Source organism: Pristis pectinata, chromosome 14 (genome assembly GCF_009764475.1).
Source record: "Pristis pectinata isolate sPriPec2 chromosome 14, sPriPec2.1.pri, whole genome shotgun sequence".
NCBI classification, from domain to species: domain Eukaryota; kingdom Metazoa; phylum Chordata; class Chondrichthyes; order Rhinopristiformes; family Pristidae; genus Pristis; species Pristis pectinata.
Genome location: NC_067418.1, coordinates 38,074,776 through 38,090,813, shown reverse-complemented (window position 1 = coordinate 38,090,813; position 16,038 = coordinate 38,074,776). Strand labels below are relative to the sequence as shown.

The window sequence follows — 16,038 nt, the reverse complement described above, 5'->3', positions numbered from 1 at the left end:
ATATTCTGTTTTCCTACATGATTAGGTTTTTTTGGTCTTTGATTACTGACTCTAGCATCTTTCCAACAATAGAGTTAAACTCTGTTGTCAATTAAAAGTCCTGAGAGAGCTTGTTGATGCTGAACTAAGTTCAGGACAAGATGCCCTGTGAGGGGTGACCCAGGCATTGAGCCTGCTGCCCAAGGTGTAATTTTTAAAAATTTCTCTCATGCAGTGACAATCTCATCAAAATGTATAAAATTCTTACTGAGTTTGACAGGATGGATGCAATGTTGATGCATCCCTGGCTGGTGTGCCTAGAACTAGGGGTTACAGTCTCAAAATAAGGGGACTGCCTTTTGGGTGAGAAGAAATTTATCCACCCAGTGAATCTTTGGAATCCCATACCCAAGAGGGCGATGGACGCTCAAACTCTTTGAGCATGTTCAAGACAGACATTGATAGATTAAGGGAATCAAGGGATATGGGGTTAGTACAGGTAGGTGGTGCTTAAGTAAATATTCAGCTATAACCTTATTGAATGGCAGAGCAGGAATGAAAGGCTGAATGGCCTCCTTCAGCTTCTATTTTTTATGTTCTTAATTCTGTATGTTACTTGTATTGTTAGTTTCCTGTGCAGTTTTAGTTGGTTATTATTAGTTAGTAAAAGCAAAGTTAACTCTAGCATTCCCTGTGAGTCACTTGCTTGTTCTTGATTTCCATTCTTACTTGCTCATTGGTAACCTTGGGTTTTGGAACCTCCCACGACAACTGCTGGCACAGAATCATGAGCAAACTCAACTTCAACAAAATACAAATAGATCTGCAGATATCCAAGATCACATGGTGAGAGCACCACATAATCAAACATCCATAGATGTCTGCAAATTTGTCAGCCTCAGCAAGTGATTAACTAAGACAGATATTTCATTGTAGTTCTGTGGGAATGTTCAGTTGTTTTAGGATTAGATATTAAACTGGAAGGCAGCAGTCTGCCTCTTAGATTAAATATTAAATCAAGTCTATCATTTCTGGTGGATGTAAAAGATTTAGCAACACTATTTGAAGAGGTGAAGCTGCCCCCAATCCAAGTTGTCCATTTTCTGGGATCAGTCCCTGAGTGAGGTATTGTGCCCCAAGTCAACAATGTTTCCAGAAGAGTTCTAATTCACAGAATTCAACTCTATTGTTGCGAGCTGTCAGCATTGGGAGTATCTGCTGATAATTAAAGTATGAAACATGCTACACATGTCTGGGAAGCACGTTGTCCCTCAATCAGCTTCTCTCCTCCACTCCTCCAGAGCCATAGGTTTGCACCCAATGTTTTAGCAGTGCTTGCACATTATTGGAGCCAGTTTCTTGTATTTGACCATGTTTCTTGCCAGTGCTATGTATCTTTTATTGAATGGCTGTTTGCCAGTAGATTGTGGTGAGGAACAAAAAGAGAATTAGAAAGGGGAGATTAGAATAGGGGTGGAAGACTGTAGAAAGTAGAACCACCACATCCAGTCTGGCTCCTCCAACTATAAAACCAGCAACCAACATATGGTTGCACTCCTACACCACTTGTCAGTCTGTACTTGAATAATGAATCATGGAGCCATACAACAAAGAAGAAGGTTCTTTGGCCCCACTGAGTCCCACACTGACCATCCAGCACCCATCCAACTTAATCCTACACTAATCCTATTTTATCCTCCCCACATTCTCATCAACTCCCTCCAGATTCTATCACTTATCTACATACCAGGGGCAATTTACAGTGACCTACCAACCCATACATCTTTGGGAAGTGGGAGGGAATTGGAGTACCTGCAGGAAACCCATGCAGTCACAAGGAGAACGTGCTGACGTCATCAGAGGTCAGGATTGAACCGGGTCATCAGGGCGAAGTTAAATGCCTTTCAATAATATGTTGTCACATCCACTATAATTGTATGCATATTTCCTTTACAATTGTAGATTATACATACAACTGTTCAAATACAGACTGGTTAAAACTTTTTGCCTGTTTCACATTTGCTACCTGCACTTCCCATTCCTGGCCAGTTTGCCAATCTCATTCTGTTTGACTCTTTCGAAAACATGGCAGCCCTCATGAAAACAATGTTTACATTGTTCGTGGTGTTCTTTAACCAAAAGTCAAAAACATTGCTATGGATCCTGCTGTGCACATTTCATCAGTCAGGACAAAAACTGACCACTTCAAATGGATCATTTGTTTTGGTATTTTTAGAGGGTTTCATCAAATAGCCTTTTGTCTTTAAACAATTCAATAACTCAAACAGCATTTTCCATATCTCATAAATACTTTAAAAGTAATAAAACAATTATTAAATATGCTATCAAAGAAATTACTCATTCATTCTTTGACACTCACAGCTATTCGTGGAGGATTGGCACTCTATCAACAACATCAGGCACCAGTTGTTTACAGTATCTACAAGATAGCAAAATTTCACAAGACAATTTATGGTCATGTTATCAAACAATATTTGGGCCACCTGCAGTGATACTAGATCTTGTTATTAAGGAACATTCATAGGAGGAAAGAGAGATATAGAAACAGGTTTTAGAGAAGAAATTCCAGAAATTAGGATTCTGGCGACTGAAAGTACAATTGGCAACAGTAGAATGATTAGTTTCAGGATGATCAAGAAACCAGAATTGAAATGGTATCTTGGAGGGTTATGGGTATGAAGGAAATTACAGTGGTAGGGAGAGGCAAGGCTCTGGGAAAGGATAATCGGTGAAAAGGACAAGCTGCCAGTTAGGACATGGACATCATTTTGCTCGGCCTCAGGTTTACAAATAATTGAATAAGAGAGGTTGGCTGAGAATGGCGTATAATGGCCTCAGTAACAGACGGGCTGAGGTAAGGGCAGAGGTGTCTTTTGTTAAGAAGATGCAAGCAGGCAGTCATAGTGATGGACATCTGGTCCAACACTCATATTGTCAAATTTGACACCTGGTTCAATTCAAAAAGTAGAAAAATAGGAGCAGAAGTCCCGTCGTTCAGCCCTATGAGCCTGTTTCACGATTTAATATGACCATAGCTCTTCTTCTTTCTCAAAAACATTGCAACTTTCTCCCCATACCTTTTGATGCCTTTTGTGTTCAAAAATCTATCTATCTCGTTGAGTATATTCAACACTGGGCCTCTACAGCTTCCTGTTGGACAGGATTCCACAGATGAACACCCCCACATACCCAGAAATACACGTGTGACCTTGTGAGTAAGCCATTAATGAGGACTTAGTTTACTAATGAGTGAGCCAGATGCCAAACCATCAGGAGTACTGAACAATTAGATACCAGATTATTAGAGTCTTACTGAACAGGCTTAGTCGACCCAATGACTCCTCATGTGATAGTGCCCTCGACCCACGAATCAGTCTGGTGAAATGAAAGCAGAAATGCTGGAAGAACTCAGGTAGTCAAGCAGCATTTGTGGAAAGACAAACCAGTTCATGTTTTGAGTCAAAGACCCTACATCAGAACAAAGGCATTTCTGCTTTTATTTCAGATTTCAGCATCTGTAGTTTTATTTGTCCTCCATAAGTCTAGTGAACCTTTGCTGTACTTCTTATATGGCAGGTGTATTCTTTCTTTAGTAGAGATCAAAGCTGAACATAAAACCCTACATGTGATCTCGCCAAGGCCTGTATGATTGTAGTAAGATATTCTTGCTCCTATACTAAGAACCTGCAGTGAAGACCAACACGCCATTTGCCTTCTTAACTGCTTGCTGCATTTGTTGTATGTGGACAGCTTCATCCCTTTTTACATCAACATTTCCCAATCTATTGTCACTTAAACAACATCCTGTCTTTCTGTTTTTTCTAAAGTGGATAACTTAACATTTATTCAAAGTATACAGCATCTTCCATGTATTTGTCCAGTTACTCAACTTGTGTACAAGGGCAGCACGGTCTCAAAACTCTAGCAACCTGGATTTGATATTCAGACCTTTGTTGCTGTCTTTGTGGAATTTGCATGTTCTCCCTTTGACTGCATAGGTTTCCCCCAAGTGTTCTGGTTTCCTCCCACACCCAAAAGTTATACAGGTTGTGAGGTTAATTGACCACAATAAATAATCCCAATAGTTAGTGGGTGGTGGGAGAATCGGGGTGGTGTTAACGGGCATGTGTGAGAAAATCAGGAAACAAATGGGGGCATAGGGTTTATAGGACTGCTCTGAGATGCAGCGCAAATTTGATGGGTTAAATATCCTCCTATTGTTATAAAGAAATCACCTTGATGCCTCTGTATTCTCCTCACAACCCCACCCAACTTCACTGTTGTCACCAAACTCAGAAATATCGCATTTGATTCCCTCATCCAAATTATTGAGATATATTGTCAATAACTGGAGCTCAAGCAATGCTCCCTGCACTACCACATTTGTCACTGCTGGCTCCTCTAAAAAGTGCCCTTTTATTCCTCTTCTGATTTCTGTATGTCAACCGATTTTTAATCCACACCCCCAATCCTTTGTACTTTACTTTTGCTCACTGACCTTTCACTGACACCTTATTGCACTGCACTTTTTCTGTAGCTGTGACACTTTACTCTGTACTGTTATTGTTTTTATCTGTACTACATCAATGCACTCTGTACTGACTCAATATAACTGCACTGTGTAATGAATTGACCTGTACGATCGGTTTGTAAGACAAGCTTTTCACTGTACCTTGGTACAATTGACAATAATATACCAATACTTCTGAAAATCCAGATTCACCAAAACTACCGTTCTCCCTTATTTATTCTGCCAGTTAAATCCATAAAACTCACCAGTAGCTTTGTTGAACATATTTCCTTTTCAGAAATTCACGTTCACTAATTCTGTTGATATTTTCCAAGTGTCCTGCTATCACATCCATTATAATAGATTCTAGCATTTTCTGTACGACTGATGTTTGTGTAACTGTTTGAAAGTTCTCTGTTTCTTTGTCTCTCCTTTTTTTAAACAGTGAGGTTACATTTGCCACCCTCCAATCTGCTGGAAAGGTTCTGTAATTTATAGAATTTTAGAATGCATCCCCTATTTCATGACCTCCTCTTTCAGTACTCTGGGATGCAGATTATCAGGCTTTAAGGATTTATCAGCTTTCAGTTCCATTAACAACTTCTCCACTTTTTTTAAACATACTTGTAAGGCTTTGTAGTTCTTCTGTTCTACATGTTGACTCTTACACTGTTTTTGCTTTCTTAAACAATTTCTTGGTCCATTTTTACTGAATTCTAAAATGCTCCCAATCCTCATGTTTGCTGCTTTTTCTGACAGCTTCAGACAGCTTCTCTTTGGATCTTAAGCTGTCCTCAATTTTTGTTAGCCAGGGTCGAATCACCTTTCTTTTTGCATTTTTGCCCCTGAAAGGAATGTCTAGCTATTTCAATTCCTGCATTTGTTCCTTAAATGTTAGCCATTGTCTGCCCACCTTCATATCTTTAAATGAAGCTTCCTAAACTATCATAACCATTCCTCACTCCTTCATACCAACATAGTTTATACCTACAGTCGTTTAGATTTAGGACATTAGTTTCAGATCAAGGAAGTTTACTTCCCATCTTGATGAGGAATTTTATCTTATTATGATCACTCTTCCCTAAAAGACCACACACAAGGTTATCAACTAACCTGTACTCACAGTGCCTAAATCCCAGGGTAGTTGCAAAGAGATGCAAGAGAAAAGGATGGAGTCAAAGGCCAGTGGAAAGGCTCACATTTTGTACAGCGTCTTTGAAAGCCTCAGGAGACCCAAAAGCCTTTACAGCGAAGGAAACACTTTCAACTGTAACCACTGGTAGAATGCAGGGGGCTGTTAAATTGCGCATAGCAATTCCCGTGGACAGAAATGTAATAATGGCCAAATGATCTGATTTTAGGAAAGTTGAACGGATAATAAATATTAAATAGCACCTTTCGCAAGACTGGGAGGACTCACTCTTTCCGACAATTTTCTGAAGCTGAATTGTTACCAGTGCAGGGCTTGTGAGCGCTTCCCTCAACGGCCCGCCCCTTTAAGAGTTGTACTTTCAGTCGGTATTTTATAAACCATCCCTTTAAGATCCCGAGCCCCGCACAACACCGAAGCGAATCGCCGTTTCTAATTGGCTGGCGTGATGTGTTCTGATGTCAGCGCGCGGGCCGGACTGGGCGGTGGCCAATGGGATGCGGTCTCTTTGGTGTCCGCCATTAACGCGCGGAGGTGACTGAGAGGCAGCGGGCGGCAGCGGCGGGGAGCGGCGAGCGGTGGGTGGCAGCGCGGCGGCGGAGCAGCAGCGAGCACGGTGGTGGTAGTGGGGGAGTGTGCGCGGGTTGGGGCTGACAGGTCGAGCTGGTTTACTGGGGCCTGGGCTCCCTCTGCAGTTCCCCCCTCTCTCTCTCTCACACACACACACACACACGCTGCGGGCCGCGCCGTGTTGGCCGCGCCGCTGGTTTGAAGGCCGGCAGCAAAACGGGGAAACCTGCCCGCGGCTTTCAACCCATCAGTTCGGGCACTGACGGCATTACGGCTGCAGCACAGTTCTTTTTCACTCCCAGTTGTAGTCTCTCGCTCTGTAATCTGAACTTTTAAAGATCATGTCAAATAAGTTCTCGACCTGTCCAATGATTTTGGAAAAACGAACTATTTTGCTTAAACTTATCAAATGTAAATTTTGTTAACTTGCATGAAGGGTTGTTAATCAATGAAAATTAATATTCAACACATACAAAGCCCTGGAGGAACTGGGCAGGTCAGGCAGTATCTGTGGAGGGAAATAAACAGTTGACGTTTCGGGTCGCGGTGCTGCCTGACCTGCTGAGTTCCTCCAGCACTTTGTGTTGCTCCACATTCCAGAATCTCTTGTGTCACAAATTAATGTTCAATTCCGTATTGCAGTTCATTTTAATTGAGTGTCTTTAGCCAGTTTTGAAATGTAGTTATCCATAGTTATAAATGATCCTCAAATGATACGGCAATAGAAGTGGTCCTTGTCCTTTCTAAGTAAAAACGTGGGTAAAATTTGAGGTTGGCTGTTATCTAAGATTGCTCCACATGGTAGAAAACATTAAAAGCATGCTAATATTAGTAAATAATCAAGAAGCAAAAGAGCAGGAGTAATTTAGCTATCTCTGTCACCAGAAAGTTACAAGCTAACTACTGGGATTAAAGGCTGACATGTCTCCTGGACCTGATGCCCAGGAAAGGAAAGACTGCATGAAGTTGGTTCTAATCTGCCAGAATTCTCTGGGTTCTGGAGGATTCCCAGTGGATTGCAAAACTGTAAATATTATATCACTTGGGAAAGGAGGAAGACATAAAGCAAGAAACAATGGCAGTTAGCCTTTCATGTGGAAAATCGTGTAATCATTATTAGGGAAGTAATAGCGGGACATTTTTTTAAAAAAATCATTTGAATCTTCTCGATTGTAGTTTTCTGAACTAATAAAATCTAACTTTCTACCATTAAAGGACCACTTTTGATTGAATTATAAGCAACTCTTATTCTTAAAAACCCATTCCAGTATTACTTTGACTACTTTGTTTGGCTACTTTGCTGGAGTTTTTTTTGTAGATGTAACAAATGGGATCCAGTAAATATGTATTTCAATTTGCAGAATGCATTCAATGAGGTGCCACATTGAAGGTAACTGTATAAAAGGGATTGGGGGCAAATATATCGGACAGGAGAGTGACTAATCAAAGATTTGGGATAAATGGGGATACATTTTCAATTAGCGATAACTAGTGGGTGCCACATAAATTATTGTTCTGTCCTCAACTATAATCTAAACTGATGACTTGGGCCAGGGGAGTAGACACATTTGCTGATGATCCAAAAATAGGTGGATTAATAAATTGTGAGGAGCTTGCAAAGGGATACAGATAGGTTAAGAGAGTGAGCAAGAAGTTGTCAGGTGGAGTATAATGTGGGGAGTTTGTGGGATTATCCAGGAGACATCAGACTGCAAATGCTGGGATCTGGAGCTAAAAATGATCTGCTGGAAGAATTCAGTGGGTAAAACAGTATCTGTGGAGGCCAAAGGATGGTTGACATTTTGGGTCACGACCCTGCATTAGGACTGGATGACTGGGGTCTTGATGCAGGGCTTTGATATGAAAGGTTGACCATCCCTTTTCCTCCACAGATGCAGTTTTACATGCTGAGTTCTTCCAGCAGTTTGTTTTTTGCTTGAGGTTATCCACTCAAAGGAAGAAAGAAAATGCAAATTATCTAAATGGAGTGAATCAACAAAATGTTGCAGTACTAAGAAATCTGAGGGTCCTAGTGCATGAAATACAAAAGGAAAAATGTGCAGGTACGTCACCCAAATAGGCCCAGTAATGAAATATTACCCTTTATGGCAAGCAGTAAAGAGTATAGAAGTAGGGAAGCTTTGATGCAATTTTATAGCTGTGATAATTTGCATGGAGTCTTTCATTGGGTTTGGTCTGCATTTTTAAGGAAGGAGTGCATGCATTGGAGGCCATGCTGAGAAGGTTCATGTGGTTGATTTATGGGATGGAGTTGACGAGTAAAAATTGAGCAGGTTGGACTTATACTCGTACAGAAGATGGAGGTAATCTTAGTGAAACAAATACTGAGAGGTTTTGACTGGGTGAAATGCTGAAAGGATGTTTTCCCTGGTGGGGTCTCTTGAAATTGGGAGAAAGGCTAAAGAATGAGGGTTACCCAATATAGATGGAGATGAGGTGAAAATTTCTTAAGGATCGTGAATCTTTGGAATTCTCTACCGAAGAAAACTTTGGAAGTGGAGTCATTGGATAAATTCAAGGTGAGAATGAAAGATGTTTAACTACAAGGCAGATAATGGTAATGGGGAGAGAATGGGAAAGTGGTGTTGTGGCCAAAATTGTATCAACTGTGATATCATTGAATAGTTGTGCAGTCTGTGGGCTGAATAGCTTATTCTTGCTTGTGTTTTTTTACATTCTGATGTTCATTACAGTTAAAAAAATAATTAGGTGTTACTTGTAGCTGTCAGCTTGTTTTCAAGTCCCAGGTTTAAGCGGATGCTGGTTAAATGTATAGTTGCACTTTGAATGAAGGAATGTTGTAGGTTGGAAATAGCAATGTACATTTTATACAACACAAACAAAATTGTAAATGCTGAAAAAACTGAAATAAAATAGAAAATGTTGACGCTACTGGCAACATCTGAAGAGAAATGGTTAACAGCTAACATTTCATCAAAACTAACAAAAATTAGAGATAAACAAGTTTAAATTATCGGGAAGGTTATGAGAAAATGAAAGATGGTGTGTCATAATATGATGGAGAGAAGAGATTTGGGAATGATGGTGCAAGGCAAAAAAGGTAATGGAACAAGATTGGCCTGGAGAAGGTACTAGTGGGAGAAACAATACTGTTAGTGAAATTCTGAAATAATAGATGACTAGTCAGAAGCTAGGGTGCTGTACTTCATTTTGTTGTGTGAATAATGTGGGAATCAGACCTCGGAGTGGAATGGAGTATTAAAGTGACAGTTGACCATAAACTTGGATCACGTTTCTGGACTGAGCAAAGAGGAGCCCACATCCTGAGCAGTGAGTATGAAGCAATAAACGGACACTAGTATGTAGATTGTTGCTGTATTTGGAAAGAATGTTTGCAGCCCTGAATGATGGGGAGGAAGTAAAAATTGAATATCCTGTGGTTGCATTGAATGATCGTGTGGGAAGAGAGTGAGTATTGGTGGAGATGGAGGAGTGAGCAGGGGAAGGGGGTTGTCTGGGTGGATGATGGGAGCAGGTGTGTTTGGATGTGTTGCATTGGAAGCAGTAAAATCAGGGTAGATGATCAGTTGAATGTGAATACTATTCTCGGATATCTTAGCTCTTTGAAGATGTTATTGCCCCAACATCTCCTTTTGCGGTTGGACTTTGTTTCATAATATCCATAGTGCCCTGAGACATTTTGCTTTGAAAAAGGTGCTGTAGAACTTCTCAGTCATAACTTTTCCCAGTTCCTATGAAAAGGTCATCAACTTGAAACTTAAATGTCACTTTTAAGAACTCCATTATGTTCTCCCAAGTTCTTGTTTTGGAATCTATTCTGTTGTTGCTACTGCTTAGTGCATACAGAGTATTTTGCATTATAGTTCTATTGCATATTTTTATTATTATTTCTTCCCTACCAGAACCCGAGTAAGGTCCCTTTGTTTTTGCCTTCAGATTTTATTGCAGCATTTGAGCCAAACTGGAATTTTCAGGTGTATATTTTTCCCTCAGGTATTAAAATTAATTTCACTCTTAAAATTTCATATGTTGACCTTCAGGGGGCCTTGCTGTGCACAGATTGGCAGATGAATTTTCATACTGTGGAGATTGCACTTCCTTCAGAGACAAAGGCACTCTTTGTATTTATACAGCACCGTCCATGGTTGTAGAACATGTTATTTTATCTATTGACTCTTCCAATTTGTCAAAACTTCATTAAACAATAAATATATTTGGGTGCAATACTGTAGGCCTATGCTGCAGCCAAACTACTTGCTGTAAGGTCTCAAAGCAAATGGCCAGCTGTTTGGTTTCTTTTGGTGACTGAAGGAGAAAGTGCCACCTTTTATGGGAAGCACCTTAGTCCCGTGGAATTTTGCATCTATAGGCAGACACATCTTTGTTTAACGTATTGTGCAAAAGGAGCTACGGCAACAAACTGCTCTTCCCTGCCCTAGGTACAAAACAAAAAATGTTAGATAGCTATTTAATGTTAAATTTTAGAGTGGGCCTGCAACTTTATGCTCTTAGGTGCTGCCATTGATTTCTGTTAGTTTAATCATTGCTGGAAATGTCTATTCATGTAAAATTTCTTTGCCCAGTTTTGGTATAGTTTGGACTTAAATCCTATTTTATGGAAGAACTCCATGGTGAAGTACAGTAGTCATCTACTTAAATCCAATATTCACTGTTCCAATTTTTCCCTTTCCAAAATGTTAATTCCTTCTGTCCTGTGATTTCGTGGGTAATGATCACTGGCATCATTTTGGCAGATTTTTTTGTAAAGGGGAGTGGGTGGAGGTTACATCTGTTTCCTTTTCTGATGTGTGCAGTTTCAACTGCGTTAGTTAGAGAGTGGTCAGTCAACTCTGGGGATACTCAACTAGAAATATTGATTTTTGGCTACTGTGCTGCATTTCCAACATTTGACATAAAATGTTTTGGCCCATCATTTTAGAGAGCACAACTTTTTCTTGCACCCAAGCCCTTCTGCCTTTTTCTGCCCTCTATCATCCGCAGAAAGTGTCCAATTTGATCATTGGAAATTGAGGGACTTCTGTTTGGCTGCCTCTCTGCTTTCCCCTCAGCGCTAAACCACCCTGCACTGAGTGCTCCCTGGCTGATCACTGAACATTTGTTTGTACTTCATATCTCCTGTTTATTTTCACTTGAGCTAATCACTTGTCCCTTTCCAATTAACTGTCCTACCCTTTGCTCCCATTTCAAGATTGGTGTCCCCATCTCTGGCCTTCCCTGAAATGTTTTTTCTCAATATTGCTCTTGCTTCTCATTCAAACTCTTCATGATACTGTGCTGAGTAGAGCTTTCATCATGCATACACAGTCAGAATTCTGTAAAGAACTGTTTGTGTTTTTATTTAAATCTGTTTTAAAGTTTGATTTGTGAATGGTTTTAATTTAGGTCTCAATTGGAGAGGAAAAAGTAGACATACTTGTATGGCACTTTCATTATTTTTTGGGATAAAGCAGGAAGTTTTACATCCAATAATATCTTCCTTGGACATCATTGTTGGAATGTTGGAAATGCAGCAGCCAATTTTGTGTTCAGCAAACTCCCACGAACGGTAATTTGATAATGACCAAAACGACTTTAAGTTAAGATACCAAGGATAAGTTTACCTACTGCCGTGGGAACTCTGTCTACATGAAAGAGTAGATGGAATGTTGGGTTAGAGTCTCATATGGAGATGGCACCGGTAGCAGCAGTGTCACGTCATTCAGTGGTTTGCTGTAGTATCAAGCTGGATTTGTGTTTTCAAATCTTCTGGAGTGGAAATTGAACCAGGGATTTTCTGAAGTGAAAATGCTAATTGATGGCTAGAATTGTGGGTTTGAAAGCATAGTTATTGGAATAGTACAGCACAAGAAACAGGCCCTTCGGCCCACAATGTGCCGAACTAATTAAACTAGTTAACTAGAAATGCCTAACTAAACTGATTCCTTTCTGCCTACATAATGTCCATATCCCTCCAATATCTGCACATTCATGTGCTCTTATATAATTCTATAATGACCCATTTTAGCACTGGGAACGCATCCTCCTTGCTAAGTGAGTAAATAGCGCAATTATGTTATTGAACTGAATAAATGTTGAGATAAATCAGGACGGTTAAACTTCAACACATCTGAATTTTCTCAGTTGTCACTGGATAGTTTCCACAGACCTGGATAATTGATTCAGAGACACGAGTTTGCATCTCAACAATGCAGCAAGGGAACTTAAACAAGTAATTAAATCTAGGATAAAGAGCCTCTTTAGTGGTACAATGAAAGTGCTGCATTGTTGTAAAATCTTGTCAGATTCATCAATGTCCTACCATTTACCTGGTCTGCCATGTGATCTCTGACGCAGCAAAATGGTTACTCTCTTAAATGGCCTATCAAGCCATTCAGTTTAGAAGATAACTGAAATGGGTAATAAGTGTTAACCTTTCTAGTGTCTACATTCTATGCTTGTACAAAAAAGAATACACAATATTGTACACTTATGCATACCTATAGTGATTTTAAAAAGGTAAAAACATATACCTTAGTACTACTCCCCAATCCTGAGCAATAAATGCAAATACTAGTTTTCATTAGTAGTATGTGCTGCTATGAACTGACCATGTATATCAAGGGTTAGCAGACCTTCACTAGAACAACTGTGTTTGGGAAGGTTTCCTAATAGTAGACAGGATGTTATAGAGGCTGAAATTTTTAAGCTTGGGCCATGAAGAGGAGCCAAAGCAGGAAGAAATTGTAAAGCCAGGATGGGGAAAAGCTGCAGAGAATTTAAAGAAATTTTAAATTAAATGCAATGAAGGACAGAGGGTTAATGTATGTAAGTGAATGAGAGTCTTTGGAAAGTGGGACTTGATACAGAACAATATATAGGCAATGGAACTTGGGAGTTTTGGGTGATGAACCACAAGAAAGATATTGGAGAGCTGTGATACCAGAGATAAATAGTCAGCAGTATGGGTGGGCAAAAGAAGGTTGCAGAGATGGAAATATCTTGAAGATGGCAGCAAATGAAGTTTGAAATTCAGCAGTGAATTGAGGGGGATGCTAAGGTTTTGGTGGTGATGCTTGGGTAAAGGGAAACCATCAGATGTGTTGCTGAAAGTAAATTATAGTCTAAAGGCTTTTGTTTCCCTAAGTGATCAGTTGAAGAAGATGAACGGCTTTGCTTGTGAAGGCAGTCTTGGATGGTGAAGGATCAATCTATGGTAGATTGCAGAGGAGTTGGGGTCAGAAGTTGTTTTAATGGAAATGCGTTGACTGTATTCGGATGGCTAGCACTGGAATAATTTAAGAATAGTATCATGATGGAGCAAAGAAGAGAAATGCATCAAATTTTACTTGGAAATTTTAAAGTTCAATGCATCAAATTTTACTTGGAAATTGTAAAGTTCAAAAGATTGTAAAAATATTGCAGTCTCAGAATTTTTCTCTGGATATTGTTGTAAACAGTTTTGATGTTGTGTAGAGACTTAGTCACATTGGAGGAATTTAGTGTATTGGGATGAATGGGCATCCATGTGAGTGGCAACAATAACATAACAAATAGAATTTAGGAGGTTAATTTTGGTGAGAAAAATGGGATACTTCTAACCAGAATCAATGGTTACAGCATGGAAGGGGGCCACTTGGCCCTTCAATTCATACTGACTTCATATAAGAACAATCCTGCTAATCTCGCTTCCCATAGCTTTGCAAATACTTTTCTTTCAGATACTCATTGGCTCTCATTTTGAAACCTACAGCTGAAGCAGCTTCTACTGCTACTCTTGGCAGTGCAAACCAGGCTCTTGGATTGCTGTGAGGGGAGAAAAGAAACTTTTTTTAGTTTCTATTCTTTTGCCACCTGTTTTCATTCTATGCATCCTGGTTCTTGACCCTGTGCCATAAATTGTCATATATTGCAACTGCTTGCTAACATGGCCCTTTTTTGTCCATTTTTAATAGACTACGTTTGTTTGATTTTGCTGTTACCTTTCCCAAAGCAACTCTGTTTTTCAGTGCAACCACATTTGATTTTGCAGATCTCCAGGCAGTAGTAGGAAGCTAGGCTTCCTGCTGCCTTTGGTGACATTGTCTGTAAATGTCGGTTAAGCTTGTATTTATATTCTGATGATAATCCTCTGGGTAACCCGCCACTGGTTCTTTGTTATTATGTGTCATTTCCTCCACTTAAAACTTTGGAAAGAGAAAAAAATACATTACTTTGGATTATGTAGTCAGCTGCAAATCAATGGTGCTCAAAGAAATATGTGAGATGGACTTTCCACTCTTCTGTCCGATTGCAGTCACGGATCAGCTCAAGGGGATCCTTGTATCCAGCAACAGTGAAATGGTTAAGGGGACCGAGCAGGGAATTGTGCTGAAGAATTTGGACAACAAACCAAAATGCAAGATGTGCAATATTTGAAGAACACTTGAATCATTTTAAAGAACAAAATCAAGAATTAGGGCTAACATGTGAGATGAGGATAGAGGCTGGAATACCAAAACCTTTAAAAATTGATTTAGTTTCATTATATTTCAAAACTTGAGAGTTACAATCTATACATGTAGTGTTTTTAAGACAGATTGCAAAGGAGTTATTATGGCTTACTATGCCATTTAAAGCCTGCTCTGTTATGCAATTAAATAAATACTTTTGGGGGCATTTTACAGCAAGAGTGGTTCAAAAATCCTTGCTTTTATTGGGTATGATTTGCTGAAGATTGGACTGGAGAAAGTTGCAAAGAATTGCATCCTTTGGAGGATCGAGGTATCACAGAAAAGACTGGTTTTCTGTACTTAACTGAGTATGTGCACATTTGGAAGTTGACAGCTGCATATTGTAAAGCAGTCAATACTGACAGTTTTGCCTTCATTATGACTGCAAGGTCAGTGCCACCATCACTGGGCTGCTGCAACAAGCTCTACCCTTAACTTTTAATATTGTTCTCCTCTCCAACCGTCCAGTGCCGAGGAAGGCTGTTCCCAGTGCTTGGTGTCCTACTTCATCTAAAGGTGCATTTTAAACCTCATTACCCAACAAACAAAATAACTTTATTTAGATTTGTATATATTCCTAGTTTTATTAATTCAGAATATGAAATGGGTGAAGGCCATCTTGGTCTTCTCAGAATAGCTCCTGCTGCAACATTTGAGCCAAACTGCTTCAGATAATGTAGAAGATGCTGATTGAAGATGATTGAGGAAACTTTGAAGCATCACCATAAGCTAGCAGGTTTTCACAAAACCAAGGTTTTCACAGGAAGTGTAAGAAGAATTGCATGCTCTTTCAAGAGGGGATGGATAGGTCATAACTCGTCCTGTTTGTATTGTTCCGTTAATGAAAAATGGCATCTGTGCACATGCAACATTAATATAACTTTCTGGTCAAGGGCCCTGGGAGTTTCTAATGCTAGTTTTCTTTCTGAGACATAGCTAACAGTTGCAAAGCAATATTTGTTGCTTTTCCAAAATTGCCCTAGCATGTCAAGTGGAACTGAAGTTGCATGCAAGTTGAATTTGTTAGGGGTTACAGATTCCCTTCCCTCAGGGGCATTTGTAAAGCAGTGTTTTTATAACTAGTAGTAGCCTTTGTGTTCTGATAGTAGCTGCAGTTACCAAACCACCAGTTTTTTTTGTTTTTTTGTAACCTTCTGTGGTTTGAATTCAAAACCAAGGGGTTGTCAAGGCTTACAATAATCACTGGGTCATTGTACACACTATCTGTTGCAAGATGGCTAATATCCCAGAAATGCACTTGGTTTTTTAATACATGACCCACCTGCCATTAACTTGACTAACATCTGCAGGTGGAT

The 16,038-nt window shown here is 39.7% G+C and overlaps 1 protein-coding gene across 3 annotated transcripts in view; it reads left to right on the top strand.

The window, feature by feature from the left end:
* Positions 1–6,133: 6,133 nt before the first annotated feature.
* Positions 6,134–16,038, top strand: part of LOC127577771 (nucleosome assembly protein 1-like 4) — a 66,765-nt gene continuing 56,860 nt past the window's right edge. For 2 of the 3 annotated variants that reach the window (XM_052029319.1, XM_052029321.1), the window contains exon 1: positions 6,134–6,238. The gene's annotated coding sequence lies outside the window, so the exon portion shown is untranslated. Of the gene's footprint in view, positions 6,239–8,122; positions 8,294–16,038 lie in introns of all 3 variants that reach the window. The other variant, XM_052029320.1, reaches the window with a different exon arrangement.